Raw genomic sequence first — 21062 nt, 5'->3', positions numbered from 1 at the left:
TCAAAAGAAATTTCTACTATCTCGTTTTTAAAAACTCAGTACCTGTAGCCCACAATAAATCATCTTCAGTCTGGAAATGTAAGAACTTTTCTTTTGGCAGGAGGAGGATGAGGTGGTGGTAGGAGATTTCTGGGTGTGACATTTTGACACTTAATGATACTAGAGCATTATTAGTGTAGCTGTTTGGGGTTAACATAAAAAAGATCTTTAAACATGCATGCACGTGTGTGCACTGTACATGAGGACACGCATACACACACACACACCCTCCATTAACCATAGTTTCGGAGGTGGTCAATAACTCACCAAAACGTAACTTAAACACGGTGAATTTAGGAGATTAAACAATTTCATTAATATTGAAATGGCCCTCGCGTCTAGGCTGCCTTGCTTGAGATGCAAGCACACGTTTTTCAATATTAACAGAAGTGCTTGAAGAAAAGAATAATGTCACCTTCTTAATTCAGAAAAAATAACCAAGAGGAGAAGGTGGGTGCTCAGGGGTGGGGGAGGGATGCTGACCTGTCTCTGGGGCATTACTGGAGAAAGGCTGACAAACCCTCTACAGATAAACCAGTTGGACCCAAAGGAGCCTCTGCGGAGGTTGGGCTGGAGGCAGTGGTACTTGCCGGAATTGCAGCACGCTTCAGCTTCTAAGGAGGTGCAGCATTTGGGGGGTTTCTTGACGAGGCCAGGGTAGGCTACAGGGTCCTGAGATAGGAGCCTAGGAAGCTTAGGAGCTTGAGGGACCCACTGATAACTAGTAGTGAGGGCTTGTATTTTCCAGACTGAAAGGCTTTGATCCAGTTTTCCTGCTTCAGAAGGCAACTGGAATCCGAGGTACAAGGAGGGCAAGGCAGAAGCCCTTCTGGGAGGGAGAGGTACTAGCATCGAAGCGCCTAAGAATTTTTAGGATCCTCTAAGAAAATATGTACACACACACACACACACACACATACACACACACGCTGATAGTGTTTTAAGAAGGGTTGGATTTGGGATGTGAAAGATCTCTGTTCACCCTGCGACAGCCAGGAAAATTCTTTTCGATTCTTTTCTACTGTGTGTGTGTGTGTGTGTGTGTGTGTGTGTGTGTGTGTATGCGCGCACGCGCGCGCGCATACACACACACACACACCCCCTCCCCAGTAGTTCCCGCGTATTAAGGGTGGGGGATGGGGAAAGGGAATGTTTTTGTTTTAACAATTGGCATTTTGTTGCCTTGCAAAGGGTCTTTGTTTGGCTGTTGAAATCATTGCTCCGAGTAAACAGAAGATTAACTAAATTCTAAGAGTAAAAACGTTTGGGTGAAAAAAAAAAATCCAAGTTGGAATAAATCTCTGTCTGTCTCCCTGGGAAAGTTGTAACCACCAAGTTGGGGACATGGGAGGATATAAGTAGGGATCCTCAAAGTTTGGCTCCAGTGAAAATGGGAAGTGAGGCACATTACCCATGCTCGGGGCTAATTAAAGAAATTGCACCTAATGGCACAAGTTTGTCTTCTGTGAGGAGTGAGGAGTTGTGAGAAGCACATTTAAAAAGTGTACTTTGCTGTAAAATTGAACCTTAATTTCCTCCTGAAGCCCAGGGGAAGGGACAGATTTGCATGCTCTTTAAAGAGTGTTTTAAGACTGGTATTATGAAGAAGAGAGGGAAGGAGCACTTTCCAGAAATCTTGAAAAGTGCATCAGTCTATTGTATAGAACCCAAAGCAAACAGAAGCTTTGGGGAGGGAGCACATCCGACCTGGAGGCTTAGGGAGTTGTTGGGAAAACTGTATAAAATACACATAAGTCAATTATACCCATGTGCAAACCAACTGGAAATCTCTTTCGTGCAATAGCCATTCATCACCTCCGGAGCCCACCACCGACCACCTTTCTGCTTGGAGAGTTCGCAATAGCCTCTTTTCTCACAAGCTGGACCACACACGGCTACAGATTTCGTAATAATTTATGCTAATTTCCCTCCATAAATCCACAATTCGCTTCAGTGGCACCCGGGCTACTGAGGGAGTAAAAAGGAGACAGAGGGGTGACAAATACAATATTGATTTTGATTCCTTCTGTTGTCAAGCAGGTGTGTGTGCGTGAACGGTGGGGCTGGGGTTTGGGGGCGGGGGTTTGAGGAGAGGAAAACTATACAGAGCCCATGCCAGCGGCTCCATCCACACTCCAGAAAGTAACGCGCCCTGGTTTGTTAATATTTACCAAACACCAACGGGAGGTGGAGGAGAGTACCCGGCAGCTTCCGAGGGTTTCCTAGGCGCCAAAAACAATACCCGCCTTCCCGACTTGGAAAGTGAACTCTGTGCTGCCTGGAGCGCTTTGGCTAAGCCTTCCCCCTTCTTCTCCTCCTCCTTTCACTCTGGGAGTCCTCCCCTCCCTCTCCCCTATCCCCCCTCCTTTCCTCTTTCTAACGCACTCTTGTCCCTCAGTTCTCTTCACTTTACTTTTTCTCCCTCTCTCCACTTTTTCCAGCATCTCTGTAAAATGGGCAGTAAAAGTGCTAAGAAGTGGGGGTGAAGGTCGAGGGCTTGTGCTTCCTCTGACCCGCCCCAACTTTTCAGGCTGCCTCCCGCAGGTGCCCAAGTCCTCTGGGCTCTCTGAGAACCCACGCTAAGGCACTGTGCTGCTTTGCCAGTCTTCACCAAATCTGTACTTTGATGGCATGAAATGACTTAGCTTTCCTTTAAAAAGGATTTTGTTCCTGGGGTATTCAGCACTAACACAAACTCCCTCAGCCTGTCATTGGTCAATTTTTGTAAAAAAAAAAAATTTAAAAAATCGTCCTCCTGAGTGCCCCGGAGACTGTCCTCAGAATAGGTGCACCTGTAGCTCCAGCAGCCCGGCATGGCACAGCCTGGCTCTAACCTTGGGGATCTGGGGACCAGAGGGACCCTGCTCAGGAAGTTCTCTCAGCCTGGCAGCACTGGACAGCAGGGTCTTGCAGGTCCTTGGGCCCCACCAGAGACCCACACCCAGTTGAGCGCTGCATCAGGGAAACCTATTGGCCGTGGCTGTCCCATGCTTCCAGGAGCCTGGGCTCATCCTGCCAGGCCAGCTTGATGAAGTCTGGTGGGAAATCAGAGTATTCGAGGAAGAGAGGTGGAGGAGGGGACACATGGCACTCTGGTGCCAAGGGCCAACCGGCAGCAGCAGGACTTGGCACCCTCTTCACCAGTGCTCCCCAATGCCACCCCAAGCACCAGGCAGCCCGAGTAGCACAGTATTTTTCAAACCAGAAGGAAGGAACCTCTCACAGGGAACTTTGGATCCATGCATTTCATTGGTTGGTGACTGGCCTACACAGGGTTTGGACCTTAATTCACATCAGAGAGATTGAGGAGAAACTTTTGATGAGGAGCATACTGCCTAAAATCAATTACACCCCCCCCCCCAATCTTGCTGGATTCTGAGGGAGGCAAGAGCCTCCACCTCCTGATCACTCTTTACTCCCATCCAAACCAGGAGGGTGTGGGTGGGTGCGGGGGGTGGTGATATTCAGAGGTGTCTCCTCCCCAGTCTCTGCTGCTTGGCTGTGGATATGGCCTCTGGCTATGTCTGGGGCACCTGAAGTTAAAATCTCTTTTCCTTGGGGTTGTGAGAAAGGGAAAGGCAACACCTCACACATTATAGAATTATTTCCCCAGGAGCTGCTCCAGCTTGGAGAGTGTGGAAGGCTCAGTTTTCCCTCCATCTCAAGCAGGAAAAAACAGTAGCCAGAGATAGAGGCTGGTCTGCTTGGCATCCATCCCCAAGAAGTGCCAACCCCACCCATAGTAAATAGGCAGTTTCAATGCCCCTGAAAACAACTCTTGCCGGCTCCCCATAATGCCCTCTCTGGATTCTGTTTGCTAAATACCATTTGGTCTTTGCTGGAAGTGGTTTGCTCTGAGATTTCAAGGCTTTAAAGCCCAACTTTCCAAATCCAGTCCTTTCTTTGTACTAATAATTGCATCGCTTTAAATTGGGCATTACCAAACCTACATATGTGCTTGTCCCAAAGTTATTTGCCAACAGTTGGTGGAAGGATTTTTGTTGTTACTAAACACTCCCCAGAAGTTTTGCCCTGCACTGTGTGAAGTAGAAGCAGCAATTCAAATCTATTATTATTATTATTGGAGGAAATATTGCTAAAACCACCTTGGTATTGAAGGGATTAACTTGCTTTTCTCCCAGCCCCTAACTCTGGGGTTAAGACAGCAGTAGATCAACTGTATAATGTGTGCACTGTTCGCTCATTTGTACAAGCAGAACAAAGGTTGGACTAAGCCAAATTGCATTGCACTTGTGAACCGAGGCCCGATGTGAAGTATCTTTTACAGCGGGGGGAATGAGAACAATTTCGTGTATGTCTAAAAGGGAATAACAAAGCCACTTTCTCGAGCATCTCAAAGTGAAGTAGCGAGGCGTGACATTCCCAGGGTGAGGAGGGACAAAAGCAGGGTCAGGGGGATGAAAAAGAGAATCAAACAGCCACTTTCACATGTCTGCCCTCAACTGCTGCACCTCTCCATAATAGGAAACAAATGTTGTAAAAGGGGGGATTGCTCCCATTCATTCAAAATAGCAAATGATAGCTAAACAACATTGTCAAAACTGAATCAACTTCTGTGCAGTACCACCCAGAAAAAGGTATTGTGTTTTGTTTAATAGCGGGGTGGAGCAAAGGGTCTTTTTTTTTTTAAGGGGGGAGGGGGAGAAAATCACCCTATACTTTTCATATTAATTTTCTTTGTCAAGAATTACTTGTTTGCTCAGATTTGGGCAGGGGTGGGGGGAGGACAGTATCTCTGGTTAGGCAGCCACTTTTTAAATGTTATTTTGGGAGAAGGATTTAGGGAATGCGAATTGGAAAGGTTTTTAGCTTTATGAGGTGTTTCAAAGCTTCCAATAAGTGGGAAGAGTGTTTCGTTTCCTTTGACTGCATTTTCTGGAAAAATTAAGATAGTGATTGCAAGAGAATATTAAGTTAAATCCTGTACAGTAGGTTAAATGTCCTTTGCTCAGAAATTTGAATAAAATCAATTCTGTGGAGAGGGGGAACTGCAGAGCTCTGAAATGAAAAATATCTTGCATCCATAATAGTTGTTGGTGCATTCGCCCGTTTTAATTTGTTTTGAAACCGGATAACCTGTAGGTCTCCAGGCTTAAAACCCTGGGCTTCTGCTTTGTTTGTTCAGAGAGGAGGAGGAGAGCTTAACCCGGTAGACATGTGCAGTATGTGTTTTCTTAATGGCAGAAGCAGGTCTCGCTGAAGTCCACAACAGCCTTTATGTATAATAACTCACTGTGTTCCTGGGATGGTTAAAACTATTCGATTTCTTTCTCTCTTTCCCCACCCCCTTCCCCCCCCCAACTCACCACCCCCCCAACGCACACACCTCGTTTGGGCTTTTTTTCCCTTTGGTCTCCATTCGTCCCCCGCTGAGCTGCCACCCACAAAGCGGGTTTGAAAAAGAAAGACACCAAAGAAAGAAAGCGGCTGATCCTTACTGGCCTCCCCCAACTAAGAATGGCTGGGAGGCGGGCCCTGGCGGGGCCAGCAGCGGCGGCCAGGAGCTCGCCTCCCCTGGGCGGCGGGGTCCCTGGGCGGCGGGGTCCTTCCGCTTAGGCGGGTCTCACCTGGGACCAGGACTTTGCTTCTCGAGTCCCAGCGCTGGGTGCCCACCCTCTGCCGTATGCCCTTCTCATCAGCACCGACTCTGCTCTGGGCTCTCACTTTGCTTACTCCTGGTGGGTCGCTGTGAACAGACTAGCTGTAGGGGATACCCGGTTGCCCTGAGTTTACCAACGCCGCAGAAATGGATGCACCGCCCTCAGCGTTCCTCTATCTCTTCATCTCTTTCCTTCCCTCTTTCCTCTCCCTTTCTACCCTCATCCCTTCTTTATCAAACTCAGGTTTCAATTTCCACAGCAGTAGGAATATCAGATTTTAGGTCTGCAAACAAACTAGCTGCCTTCCCAGCACTGCACAGTGTCTGGGATCCGCAGGGCATTTCCTCATGTACCCTGCCGGCACAACCAAAAGAAAGGAAAGAAGGGATAAGGGTAACAAAGCATTCAAACACCCTCACCCTCACGCATGACCCAAACACCTCAGCGGTGAGTGGTGGGCCACCATAAGTGATGGACTGCGGAGAGGGGGGTAAATCATTAACTTGACCGATCATAGCATTCGAGTGGCTTTTAGGAAACTTCCGCTCTTACAGCTGTGGTTGACATCATTCACGCCCCCCCAACCCATCCCCCCAGCCACCCTAGTAAACAACCCCTCACTCCCCCATATTTAATATTTTTACTAAGAAAAATATATTTAAAATAAGCAGTAAATCTGCATTGCTATTTATCTCTTAAAGTACCTCCCCCTCTCCATCTTTTGGGTGAATCCTGAATTGGAAGGATTTAATTCCAAAAGGCTGATATGCAGGTGATTTTCTTCGGAGTGACAACCATTTGTTTATGGTGGCCATAGTGATTTGATTGGTGGAGTGGATGGCTTCCTTTAACTAAAGTAGGCTGCCTTTTCTTCCCGTGCAGACAGTTAAGAAAACCTCTCACTTCACCGCCGCCCCCAGCATTTGGGGTTCAAAGTCTTTAGCTGGTTCTCCCGAATACCCAAAGTTTGGGGGAAGTCGGTCTTCAGTTCTGTCCATTCTTCATTTATTTTTCTTTAATTGCAAAAAACAAAAACAAAAACAAAAACTGTACATAAATAGGGTAAAATAGAGAACCGTAGAGAGTGGATCAGATCTTTCTTTTTTCTCCACATTTGTTACCCTTTCCAAAAGGACAGAGGGAGCCGCGGGCTTCCTAGGTTCCCCACATCTTTGATAACGATTAGCACTTAGGTTTTCCTTCGCGTCCGGATCCCCGCGACCTGTTGATGAGTGAGTCGCGGAGCACAGAGCTCCGCGTCAAAGTTGGTTATGTAAACTGCTTGTGTATTTCACATTATCATCGCACTGTCTGGAGGCAATGTAGATTTTCTAAAGATCTAATGAATAAACAACCAGCAACTGCTGGCGGTGTAATTTACATTGTTAATGCCTACATGTGTATAATAAATATGCATTTGTATGTCTTCAAATAAACTCTTTTTAGTTTCTAACCTGTGGTGATTTTTTTTTTTTTCTCCCCAAGAAGACGGAGGGTGGAGGGAATCTCCTCTTTCCAAGGAATTTCACTTGTGTGGCTCTGGTTAAAAATGGCTCTGCCGTCCAGCTGAGAGTAGAGTCCCTCCTACCTGCCGAGGAAATCTCGGCTGGGTTGGGCCCTCGCACTGGACTCGACAAGGAAGGGACAATGTGCCCAGGAACTCAGCCACGCGGTTTGGGGACGGCGGCGCTTTCTGTGGGAATAGGAGCCGGGAGAAAGGACAGCGTCCACAAGATTCGGTATCCTCCCCCGAGCTATCGCCCTCCCCCAAAGATAAGTGCCAAGGACTTCTCTTAGATCGCTATTTAGGTTGGGAGAGCTGGGTCTGCTGTGGCTTCGACAACCTCAAGGAAAAGTTTCCGCCAATTTCGCTACAGACAACCTTCCCCGACGCGCCTTTGTAGACCACTTTGCGGACAAGCCTAAGGGACAGACAGCAGGGAGAAAAGAAAGGGCGCTGATCCGGGTCGGGGTACTAGACTCTACTTCATCAGCCTCTTCCTCTGGCAGGGCAGGAACACGGACGCTCCTGGGAGCCAGCGCCTCCGAGCCGCCGGGTTTGGACGCAGTATAGCTGCTGTTTTCAGAAGTCGAACTCCCTCCCAGCGCGTCCCACGCCGCTTATTTCAGGCCGGGCGCCTACGTTTGATATCTCTCCCCTCCACCAACCAGGTGCCACTTTCTTAGCGCGCTCGAAGGCAAATGTCTCATCTTTTCCCGTCCTAGATCTGGAATACATTATTTTAATTAAGTCTATGGCGATTTACTTTCCTCTGAGATCTATTCCACGGTGCAATTAGGAACGTATTGGTGCTGGCTCATATGAATATTCAGGAGCGTGTCAATTAATTAGCAGACAGAGGAATCTCATTATGGTGCTCAAAACCCTTTTAGTGTTAAGCAGAATTAAGGGGGTATTTGGCAATGCGCTGGATTAGTGAATATTTTATTGTGCACTCATTTAACTTCATTATCATAGCACTTACACTACTCTCTGATTTTATTAATTAAATTGCTCGTTAATTTGTCCAAAAAGGATAAAAGTCTTACTGTGCCACCCAATAACTTGGACAGTAAACTTTCGCCCCGCTTGATCTTCGCTCCGGGTCAGAAGAGGACAGATGGCTGCTTGCACAGTCCGGGATGGAGGCGCGGTTCCTCTCTCCCTGCATCTGGCAGCTTCGGGGAGAGCAGGTTCTCCGGCTCCCCACACTCGGACAGCAGCCTGGATGTCTGGGAGGGAAGGGCCGCCACCGCAGAGCAACTTATTCGCTTTTTGCCTCCGGGACTGCCTTAGAAATAGGAGTCTTCTTACTCAAGCAAAAGAAAAAAGCCTTTCACCGGCTCCGGAGAGTGCGGGTGGACTGGCCACGGAGCCAATTTTCCAGGGACACAGGAAGTGTCCTGGTGACCACGGTCAGCGCTCCCAGGCTTCTCAGCCTCCGGCCCCTAAGGCGCGCTGTTTCCCAAAGGCTTGAGCAAAATGCACTTTGTGATGGCAACTCCCGCGACGCCCCCTACAGGCCTGCAAAGCACAGCACCCACACCCGTGGCTGCCTGAGGCCTCTTCTTGAGCACCCTGCCCTCAACCCGGGCCACCCCTCAGGCTAGGCATCGTCTGGGTTCGCACCCATGTGCCGTTTATGCTCACCTGCACCTCCCCACCCATCCTGCCCCCAAAGGTTAGAAAGACAAATATTAAAATTACTTGCACAAAGGGAACTGCTAAAGAGATCCCAAATTAATATGCATGTAAAATTAATTAGTTGCATTTTATGACATCAAAATAAGTACCTGGGAAACAGAACACCTTCTGGGCATTGGGAACATATGCTGGAATTAGAGTTAATTGACTAATTACATAAATTAGGCATTAATTTTGCAACACATCGAGTATAAAAGATATCTCAATTAATTGTGCATAAATTACCAGGTGAAACCGGGCGGGGGTCCGGCCAGGATCCGGGTTCCCGACCTCTCTACTATTTAGGGTCCCAAAGCTAGGCGGCGTGGCAGGCGCCCAGGTCGAGACTGGCTGGCGGTGGAGGAGAGACCGAGTCTGCGCCGGGAGTCGCAGCCCGCGCAGGGTGATGACTCCGGGCAATCGTTAATGTGAAGGAAACTCCCCCACTCATTAAAATCAATTACATGCAGTTAGATTGATCAGCTTTTGTCAGAAAGGAGCGAGGCAAACCCTTTTACTAACTTCCCCTCCCCAGCAGGTCCCCATCCTGCCACCCGTTTCTCCCCCATCTACCTTAGCTGGTTCCATAGCAATCTCAGGCCCTCGCCGAGTGAGTCCCGCCATCCTGGAACTGTTGGCCTCGCCAAGGAGGTCAATTTTTCTGGACTTAACGTCGGCTCTCGGCCACTTTCTATCGATCTGTTCTCTGGCTGGGCTGAACTGGACGCCAGGTTTCTCTTGGTGGGCCACATTCTTACAGGCTCACCACCACTCCTCACCCAGGAATACAACTTCAAGGAAAGATGCTAAGTGATTTGAATCTCTTCCGTTTGGAGGTGAGTGCAAATTAATCTCCCAGTTGTAAAATGTAGGTAAATAACCCACTGGTTCTCCCAGAGGACTGGTCTGTGGGAGTCCTTAGCTTCCTCCCTCTCTCTGCTGGCCCCCCACCCCAGGGGTGTCTGTGACTTCTCTCCTCTCTCATGGGTGAAAGAACAGAATGGATACAGCATGAATGTTGAGTTTAATTTTCCTGGGGCTCCTTTCTCCAAGGGGTGCTCCAGGGGACACACTATTAATTATCCCACAAAATCCACCAAATAGAATATTTGCCTTTAAAACAGGTTATTGTTGGGAAAATACTAATGCTTTTGGCAGTAACTTTCCCCTATGTTTCCTACACATTTTAAGTAAACCAAAAAAAAAAAAAAAGGTGTCCTAAGGTAAAAGGGTTATTTGCGAAGAGGATCAAGTCATGCCCCTTCCAAACCCCAGTGAAACTGCAGCAAAGCTCATATGCCCCCCTTACATAAATTACACGCAATTATAACACAGTTTGATTCTGTTGATCTAATGGAATATTACTAATGGAGGGACAGATTTTTCAGCAACTTCTGAGCTGTCATCTTGTGCCTGGTGGTTTACAACAGTATCCAAAGTCACAGACCCAGCTCTACCCCCGCCCCCCGAGATCCCCAAGCTGTAATCATTTTCTTCTTTTTGCCAAAGCAAACACAGTGAATGAAAGGAAATCCTGAGAAACCCTTTATTGGCTGATTATATATATCTTCATCAAGCTGCCTGTGTGACATTTGTTAGAATATAATCCTGACTGCTGACGGGCTAAAGAAACCAATGAATTCCTGAGTTTACAGAGACAAACATTCATCTTAATGTAGAGGTTTCCTGAGGTAGCCAGATGCTGAAGGTACTTGAGGGAGATGTTGACAAGTGGATAATTGTCAGCAGAACTAAAACAGACACTTTGTTTACAGTTGAGCATGATTAATTGAGAGTAAATAAAACAGCACTCTATAAAATCACTATCCAAGTTCAAAAAAAGCTGTATGTCTCTAGGAATAAAAGAAGTAGACTTATTGTACAAGAGCTAGTTTTGCCAGACCCTTGAAGCAGCAGCTGGCAGTGCTGTGGATCAGACATAGATGTATGCTTTATTGCCTTCCAGCTGGTCTGTTTGCTTTTTTTTTTTTTTTAATCTTTTTTGCCAAATTTATAGAGCTGGATTAGAAATATTTTCTCCCTGATTAGCTGAGTTTTAATTTTCTCTTATTAGAAGATTATTCTTCCCCTCTCCATTCTCGCTTTAAAAGGTAATGCATTTAATGTGAAATAATTTTCAAAATGAGCCAGACATGATAAACTCTGATGCTGTCAAACAAGGCTGTTAAATGCCATTGTGATACTTCAGTTTGCAAGAGAGTGTTTCTATTCCCCATGGTTCTAATAAATTGCAGAGGCCAGGCTTTAGTAAACATCTTAGGATTGTCCAACATAATAAATTTAATGAAACAGGAAATAGGTCTTTTTCCAAGGCACAATATGACTTGTGTACACAAAGTATTTTGTTGGCCTCTATCCTGCTAGACCACAGGGTGACCAGGTCAACACCCTTCTAACAAACTTTCCTAATCATGTTTGTGCAGATTAGTGCTGCCTACATACCTGTCATTGACCTTGGATAGATACCTTGGATGGATTGATATATAATAATCTATATGCAGACATTCTATACATTGTAATAAAATGCCCAGTGAAGTTCAAAACAATAAGCCTAAGGCAGTTAGAAATTGTCTTAGATTACTGACAAGTCAATTAAATTCAGTGCTCTGTCCTACTGTAAGGATGGATATAGAAACACAAGGCGGGCAAATAAGGTGCAAACTGAGACTCTGTTTGGACTGCTGGGAGAGAACTTTCTCTTGGGACTTCTTGCAGTTAGAAACTGTAGGAACTTCTGAGACAAAAACAGAAGCAGAATTTGTGGAATGAAAGGATAGACAAGAGAGAGATAGAGTGGGAGTGGAGAGGGAAAGAGAAGACAAGAAGGAGGAAGGGCTAGAGGAAGAGGAAAAGAAAAAAGAGATGAAATCCTCTGTCTTCAAGTGAGCCTTCAACTTTTTGTGAATCAATACTTTTTCTTTTGTCTTAGGCCTGTTTGAGTTAAGTTGTGAAGGGGTCATGACCAATGTGTGCGTATCTGTTAGTCGCTCATTTGTGTTGGACTCTTTGGAACCCCATGGAATATAGCCTGCTAGGCTCCTCTGTTCATGGAATTTGCCAGGCAAGAATACTGGGATTCTCCAGGGAAGATCCCCTTCTCCAGAGATCTTCCGAACCTAGGGATTGAACTCAGGTCTCTTGCATTGCAGGCAGATTGACCAGTATACTTTTTTTTTAAAAAGTCATAATAATTTGATTTTTAAACTGAAGTATGTTCAATATCTTGCAATAACCTATAATGGAAAAGAATCTGAATATACATTTCCTCTTGTCATGAGACCCACAGTAGCTTTCATGGTGAAAGTCTTGCTTATTCCTTCTATTTCTCCTAAGAGGAGCAACTCACATTGGTCCTTTACTCATGAAGGGCCACTTGGGTAGCTCTTGGGCTTTGGGTCCCAAGGAATTTCAGTTCTTTCCTTGGTGGACACTATAGCTTTGGTAATTACACACTTGGAATACTTTTCAGGGCTTCTAGAGCCTACCAGTCTTAGGATGAGAACCTAAAGTAATGTTTCTATCAGCATATCCCTAAGCTTTTAAGACATATTAGAGGTCCTTCTTTCCTTCCTTCCTTCCTTCCTTCTTTCCATCTTTCCATCCATTCATCCATTCATCCTTCCTTCCATAAGCATTTCTGAGGACTAATTCCATTGTAGGTCAGCTCTGATAAATTTATTTCACTATAAATATTTCTTTCTTTTTTAAATTTTTATTTATTTGGCTATAGTGGGTCTTAGCTGTGGCACATGAGATCTTCAGCCTTCTTCAGGGCCATAGAGGGTCTTCAGTTGAGGCATGTGGGACCTAGTTCCCTGACCAGGGATCAAACATGGGCCCCCTGCATTGGGAGTGTGGAGTCTTAGCCACTGAACTACCAGGGTAGTCCCTTCACTGGGAACTTAAATTGATGAAAGAAGATACATACTTAAGATTAGGCACCAACTTCTGAGATTGGAATATTTTTCATGTTGTAAATTCTTCATGATTTTGAAGTCTTTTAAAAAATAGATCCTTTCATTTGTCCCTCACAATAACCTGTAGAGGAATGAAAACTGTGAGTGAAAGTGGCTGATAGCCACTGAGTGCTTTGTATTAGGCCATCAGTTCTGAAAGTGTAGTTCTGAGGCCCTAGAGTTCTCTGAGAGCTGTATATGGGTTTCAATGAGGTTCAGACAATCTTCACAGGAAAGCAAGATGTTATTTACCTTTTCTACTCTTGTCTTTTCACTCGTGTACAGTGGAGTTTTTCAGAAGCACCATAACATGATTTTTGAAATGGATTAAATATAGAAACAGACATGAGAATCCTGTTGTCTTCTTTTAAGCTAGACATTAAGCACATTTGCAAAACATGTAAAACACTAGCAGTCTTCTCATTTTTGTGGGGGGCGGTTTAGAAAGAATGGCTGTTTTTAAAATAAAATGTGTTATTTATGCTATCATGTAATGACTTTATTATTATTAAGTGAGTTAATAAATAATATAAAATTATTGCCAGTTTTAATTTTTTTAGGTTTTGCTAACATTTTTTAAAATTTACTTTTACTAATAATTGGAGGATAAATGTTTTATAATATTGTGCTGGCTTCCCTAGTTTTAATTTTGTGTGTTTTCTTTAAAGATAATTTTATTTTTTATTTTTTTTAATTTTTGGCTGTGCTGGGTTTTCATTGCTGTGTGGGCTTTTCTCTAGTTGTGGAGAGCAGGGGCTACTCTATTGCATTGTGAGGGCGTCTCACTGCAGTGACTTCTCTTACGGAGCATGGACTCTAGGCACACGGGCCTAAGTAGTTGTGGCATGTGGGCTCTCCTAGTTGTAGCTCCCTGGCTCTAGAGCACAGGCTCAATAGTTATGGCACGGGGCTTAGTTGCTTTGTGGCATGTGGGATCTTGCCTGATAAGGGATTGAACCCACGTCTCCGGCATTGGCAGGCAGATTCTTTACTACTGAGCTACTAGGAAAGCCCTTTTAATTTTGAATGAAGTCAATGTTGTTGTTGTTGTTCAGTTGGTAAGTCATGTCTGACTCTTTGCAACCCCATGGACTGCTGCACTCCAGGGTTCCCTATCCCTCACTATCTCCCAGACTTTGTTCAAACTCATGTCCATTGAGTCAGTGATGCTATCTAACCGTTTCATCCCCCATCGCCCTTTTCTGCCCTCAGTCTCTCCTAGCATCAGGATCTTTTCCAATGAGTCGGCTGTTTGCTTTAAATGGCCAAAGTATTGGAATTTCAGCTTCAGCCTCAGTCCTTCTGATGAATATTCAGGGTTGATTTCCTATAAAATTGACTGGTTTGATCTCCTTGCTGTCTGAGGGACTCTCAAGAGTCTTATCCAACACCACAATTCAAAAGCATCAATTCTTCAGTGCTCAGTCTTCTTTATGGTCCAACTCTCACATACGTACATGACTACCAGAAAACCCATAACTGTGACTAGATGGACCTTTGTCCGCAAAGTGATGTCTCTGCTTTTTAATGTGCTGTATAGTTTTATCACAGCTCTTCTTCCAAGGAGCAAGCATTTTCTAATTTTATAAAGTCAATATCTGTAGATAAGCTCTGACAGACAAATGCCTCAGGGGTAGATTCTCCTTTCACCTGTTGGGAGAGAGCTTAGGAAACCAAGAGGTTCCCCAATGTTAGGTGCGATGGGAAACTCTCTGCTTCCAGAGTTTGAGATCTGACTTCTACTTTATAATTGAAGTTGGAGTGTTCCTGTTCATTGTTGAAAATGGTAGGACCCAGAGAAGTTATATGATTTGCCTAAGCTCACCCAGTCAGAGACAGAGCTAGAGCTTTAACAGATTCTTGTCACTGTAGCCATTCAGTATACCTTTTATGGTCCATTCATTGATGTGCTAAGAAGCTGAGTCTTGGTGGGGAAAAATCTTCATTTGTAGTATTTGCCAATTTCTATAGTGCAAAGACTCCCACCATGACTGATATCAAGCCATGACTTGATAATAGTTGGGAGGAGATGAGCATACCCAGCTTTGGTGAACTGGTAAAAGCTGGCTCAGGTATACCACCACCTCCATCCTATCTCCCATATCATTTTGCCCTTTTTCTTTGAAAGTATTTCCAGGCTACCTGGTGGCAACGATGGTGTGGTAAGTAATTCCCTGATCTTGGGCTCAAAAGACTTGGCTTAAAATCCCAATTCTGATACTTACCAGCAGAGTAAGCTTTGGCAAGTGACTTCATCTCTCAGACTCAGTTTCTGCTTGTAAAACAGGGACAATAGTATTGGCCCTGCCTATTTCACTGTGTGTGTCTGTGTGAGTGAGTGCATGTGCATGCATCCATGTGTCTTGTACAAGAAATGCATTCATTTATATGAAATCACTTTGTGAAATGTAAAATGTTATAGAAGTGTAAGACATGGTGACTGAGTTGACCTGTCCCTTGTTATCTGTGCCCGGTTTGTATTCTTCCTCTGGGACTTCATCACCAGGTTCTTTATCCCTGATCACAATTGATGGTTTTCATCTTGTGCTCCTATAATACTTTGTCCACACCTCTGTTTTGTCACCCATATATCAGCTTATAATTACTTTTAAGTCTGCCTGTCACCAAAAGAGTAGAATAGTTACATTCTCAGAATCTAGAGCAGTGCTGGTCAATAGAAATATAATGTAAACCACATATGTAAGTTTGAATGTTCTAGTAGCCACATTTTAAAAAGCAAAAAGAGACAGGTAAACTTAATTCACTAATGTATTTTATTTTAACCTATTATAGCAAATATAATTTGTGTGAGATTAATCTTATATAAAAATTATTAACATAATATTCTACTTTTTTTATACTAAGTCTTTGGAATCCAGGTTTTATTTTATGCTTAACAAAGTATCTCAGTTCAGACTAACCACATTCCTAGTGCTCAGGAACCACTTGTGGCTAGTGGCTACTGTATTGGACAACACACCTTAGTGTTAGTCTCTTTGGGTTCAAATTCCAGTTTTGTGTTTACTAGCTGAGCAATTTACTTGACCTCTCTGTTCCTCAGTTTCCTTTATGTGAAAAGGAATTAATAATGCAACCTACACCATAGGATTGTGAAAGAATTAAATAAGTTAATATATACAAATAGCATTTAGTGTAAAATATGTACATCATAAATGTTAAAAATGATAGTTTTATTTTTAGCCTGCAAGATTGCTAAAGATAAAACTGCATTTTATTCATATTCTCATTTTCCCAAACCTAAAATTGTACCTGACATATGATCGACTGTCTGTTTTGGGCAGTTGAATGACAACTGGCTTCTCCAAGTGACATCAAAACTTCAAATGAAATCCTGGACTTTGTAAGTAATTGCAACACAGCATTATCTGTTGATGGTGGTGGTATTTGGGGGGAATATCATTTGCAGAAGTATGCAATAATAGTCAGCTTCTATATGACGTAATTATCATAAAATTCACCCATTTAAAAGTGTATAGTTCAGTGAACTTTGACAAATATGAGTCAATCAACATATAAAGTATTTCCAACACCTCCAGAATTTCCTTGTGCTTCTTTGCAGCCAATTCTCTCTCCCAAGCCTTGGCAACCATTGATTTGCTTTCCGTTACTATAGCTTTGCCTTTTTAAAATTTTTATTTATTTTTGGCTGTGCTGGGTCCTCACTGCTGCGCACAGTCTTTCTCTGGTTATGGAGAGCAGGGGCGACTCTCGAATTGCATTGCATGTTTGCATGGGCTTTTCCTTGCAGTGTTTTCTCTTGTTGCGAGCACAGGCTCTGTGGTGCCTGGGCTTCAGTGGTTGTAACACTCAGCCTCAGTGTTTGTGGCTCCCAGGCTCTAGAGCATTGTCTCAGTAGCTGTGGTGCCAGGCATAGTTGCCCCAAGGCATGTGAGATCTTCCCGGACCAGGGATCCAACCCATGTCTCCTGCTTTGACAGGCGGATTCTTCACCACTGAGCCAACAGGGGAGCCACCCAGCTTTGCCTTTTTAGAATTTCATATAAATAATATCAGGAAATGTGGGGTCTCTTGTGTCTGGCTTCATTTGTTTCATTTAATGGTTAGGGATCATCTGTGTTATTGCATGTATATGGAGTTTATTCGTTCTTATTGCTGAGTCATATTTCATTGTACAGATATACTACAATTTTGTTATCCATTCTTCTGTAAGTGAATATTTGAGTTGGTTCCAGTTTTTTGCCTTTATTTTAACAGGATCTTTCACAGTGCAGAAGTTTTTTTTTTTTTTTTTTTCATTTATTTTTATTAGTTGGAGGCTAATTACTTTACAATATTGTAGTGGTTTTTGCCATACATTGACATGAATCAGCCATGGATTTACAAGTGTTCCACATCCCGATCCCCCCTCCTGCCTCCCTCCCCATCCCATCCCATCCCTCTGGGTCTTCCCAGTGCACCAGCCTTGAGCACTTGTCTCATGCATCCAACCTGGGCTGGCAATCTGTTTCATCCTTGATAGTATACTTGTTTCAATGCTATTCTCTCAGAACATCCCACCCTCACCTTCTCCCACAGAGTCCAAAAGTCTGTTCTGTACATCTGTGTCTCTTTTTCTGTTTTGCATATAGGGTTATTGTTACCATCTTTTTAAATTCCATATATATGTGTTAGTATACTGTATTGGTGTTTATCTTTCTGGCTTACTTCACTCTGTATAATGGGCTCCAGTTTCATCCATCTCATTAGAACTGATTCAAATGAATTCTTTTTAATGGCTGAGTAATAGTCCATGGTGTATGTGTATCATAGCTTCCTTATCCATTCGTCTGCTGATGGGCATCTAGGTTGCTTCCATGTCCTGGCTATTATAAACAGTACTGCGATGAACATTGGTGTATATGTGTCTTTTTTCAGACCTGGTTTCCTTGGTGTGTATGCCCAGGAGTGGGATTGCTGGGTCATATGGCAATTCTATTTCCAGTTTTTTAAGGAATCTCCACACTGTTCTCCATAGTGGCTGTACTAGTTTGCATTCCCACCAACAGTGTAAGAGGGTTCCCGTTTCTCCACACCCTCTCCAGCATTTATTGCTTGTAGACATTTGAATAGCAGCCATACTGACTGGCGTGTAATAGTAGCTTGTTGTGGTTTTGATTTGCATTTCTCTGATAATGAGTGATGTTGAGCATCTTTTCATGTGTTTGTTAGCCATCTGTATGTCTTCTTTGGAGAAATGTCTGTTTAGTTCTTTGGCCCATTTTTTGATTGGGTCATTTATTTTTCTGGAATGGAGCTGCAGGAGTTTCTTGTATATTTTTGAGATTAATCCTTTGTTGCTTTGTTTGCTATTATTCTCTCCCATTCTGAAGGCTGTCTTTTCACCTTGCTTATAGTTTCCTTTGTTGTGCAAAAGCTTTTAAGTTTCATTAGGTCCCATTTGTTTATTTTTGCTTTTATTTCCAATATTCTGAGAGGTGGGTCATAGAGGATCCTGCTGTGACTTATGTCAGAGAGTGTTTTATAGTTTCTGGTCTTACATTTAGATCTTTAATCCATTTTGAGTTTATTTTTGTGTATGGTATTAGAAAGTGTTCTAGTTGCATTCTTTTACAAGTGGTTGACCAGTTTTCCCAGCACTACTTGTTAAACAGGTTGTCTTTTTTCCATTGTATATCCTTGCTGCCTTTGTTGAAGATAAGGTGTCCATAGGTACATGGATTTATCTTTAGGCTTTCTATTGTGTTCCATTGATCGATATTTCTGTCTTTGTGCCAGTACCACGCTGTCTTGATGACTGTGGCTTTGTAGCAGAGTCTGAAGTCAGGCAGGTTGATTCCTCCAGTTCTATTATTCTTTCTCAAGATTGCTTTGGCTATTTGAGGTTTTTTGTATTGCCATACAAATTGTGAAATTATTTGTTCTAGTTCTGTGAAAAATACCATGTGTAGATTGATAGGGATTGCATTGAATCTATAGATTGCTTTGGATAGTATACTCATTTTCACAATATTGATTCTTCCAATCCATGAACACGGTATGTTTCTCCATCTGTTTGTGTCCTCTTTGGTTTCTTTCATCAGTGTTTTATAGTTTTCTATATATAGGTCTTTCGTTTCTTTAGGTAGATATACTCCTAAGTATTTTATTCTTTTTGTTGCAATGGTAAATGGTATTGTTTCCTTAATTTCTCTTTCTGTTTTCTCATTGTTAGTAAATAGGAATGCAAGGGATTTCTGTGTGTTAATTTTATATCCTGCAACTTTACTATATTCATTGATTAGCTCTAGTAATTTTCTGGTAGCGTCTTTAGGGTTTTCTATGTAGAGGATCATGTTGTCTAGAGTAGAAGTTTTTAATTTTAAAATCCATCTTACCAATTTTTCTTTCATGGATCATACTTTTGGTGTTGTATCTAAAAATGTAATCTGCTAAACCTAAGGTCACCTAGATCTTTTCCTGTGTTATCTTCTATAAGTTTTGTAGCTTTTCATTTTACATAGGTTCATGATTCATTTTGTGAAATGAATTTAGTGAAAGATTTAGTGTCTGTATCTAGACTGATTTTATTTTATTTCATTTTTTTTTTTTTGCACATGGATATCCAGTTGTTCTGGCATCATGTATTGAAAAGACTATCCTGTCTCCATTAAATTGACTTTGGAGAAGGCTCCCTTGTCAGTGTTTATTTCTGGGCTTCCTTTTCCTTTCCACATATCTAGATCACAGAACTCCCACATTGTTTTGATTACTATAGTTTTACAATAATCTTGAGGTGTCAGGCCTTCAAATATCATTTTTCTTTTTCAAAATTGTTTTGGCTTTCCTAGATCCTTTATGTTTCCAAATAAATTTTTAGAATCAGTCTGTCAAAATCTACAATGATCTGCTAGGACTTTAAATGAGATTTTATTGAAATAACAGTTTGAGGGAGACTTAACATCTTAACAGTATTAAATTTTCCAATCTAGAAATGTGGTGTCTCACTGTATTTTTTACATCTTCTTTAACTTTACTTGACAACATTTGGTAGCTTTCAGTGAACAGTGTCTTGCATATTTTAATAAATTTATTGCTAAGAAATTTTTCTTTTTTATTCTAAGTGATACTTAAATTTCCAATTGTTTGTTGATAGTGTATAGATAGACAATAACAGATCTATATTTACCATGTAATCTTCAGTCTTGCTAAACTCATACATTATTTCTGGTTGCTTTTATATAGATTTCTTAGATTTTTCTATGTCTACCATCATGTCATCTATGAATTAAGGCAGTTTTATTTCCTCCTTTCCAATCACTATGATTTTTATTTCATTTTCTTTCCTTATTGCACCATCTAGGACCCCCAGTAAAATGTTGAAATGTGAGAGTGAACATCCTCATTTTGTTCCTAATCTTATGAGGAAAAGACTCAGCTTTTCACCATTAGGTATGATACTTGTTGTAGGTTTTTCATTGATGCTTTTTATGACATTAAAGAAGTTCCCTTCTATTTCTAGTCTTCTGAGACTTTAAAAAAAATCATGAGTGGAGGGCTTCCCCAGTAGCTCAGTGGTAAAAAAAAATCAGCCTGCCAATGAAGGCAACATGGGTTTGATCCCTTATCCAGGAGGATTCCATGTGCCTCAGAGCAAGTAAGCCTGTGTGGCACAACTATCGAGCCTGTGCTCTGGAACCTGGGAGCTGCAACTACTGAGCCCATGTGCCCTAGAGCTTGTGCTCTGCAACAAGAGAAGCCACTACAATGAGAAGCCTGCACACTGCAACTAGAGAGTAGCCTCCAGTTGCTGTAATTAGATAAAGTCCGTGTGTGGTAACAGAGAGCCATTGCAGCAAAATTAAATAAATAAATAAAAATTATTTTTAAAAATAATTTGAGTAAATAGCAAACTGTATCAAATTCTTTGCATCTATGAGATGATCATACAATTTTCCTGTCAGTATGGTGAATATACTCACTAGATTCAATTTGATGAAGGAATTTGTAGCTTTCTTACCTTTTTTTTTCTGGCTTGAGGATCAGAGTAATGATGGTCTCCTAAAATGATCTGGGATACAGTCCCTTCTCTTATATTTTATGGATGAGTCTGCATAGAATTAATATTATTTCTTCCTTAAATGCTTGGTAGAATTCACCAGAGAAGCCATCTGGGTCTGGAGGGTTTTGTGTGTGTGTGGAACAGTTGCTATCTAAAATTAAAGTGTCTTTATTGGATACCATACTATTGAGGTTAATCTATAAGGGGGCTTTGATAGTTTG

This window comes from Cervus elaphus, chromosome 12, assembly GCF_910594005.1.
Source record: "Cervus elaphus chromosome 12, mCerEla1.1, whole genome shotgun sequence".
In the NCBI taxonomy this organism is placed as follows: Eukaryota; Metazoa; Chordata; class Mammalia; order Artiodactyla; family Cervidae; genus Cervus; species Cervus elaphus.
This window is presented reverse-complemented; position numbering follows the sequence as displayed.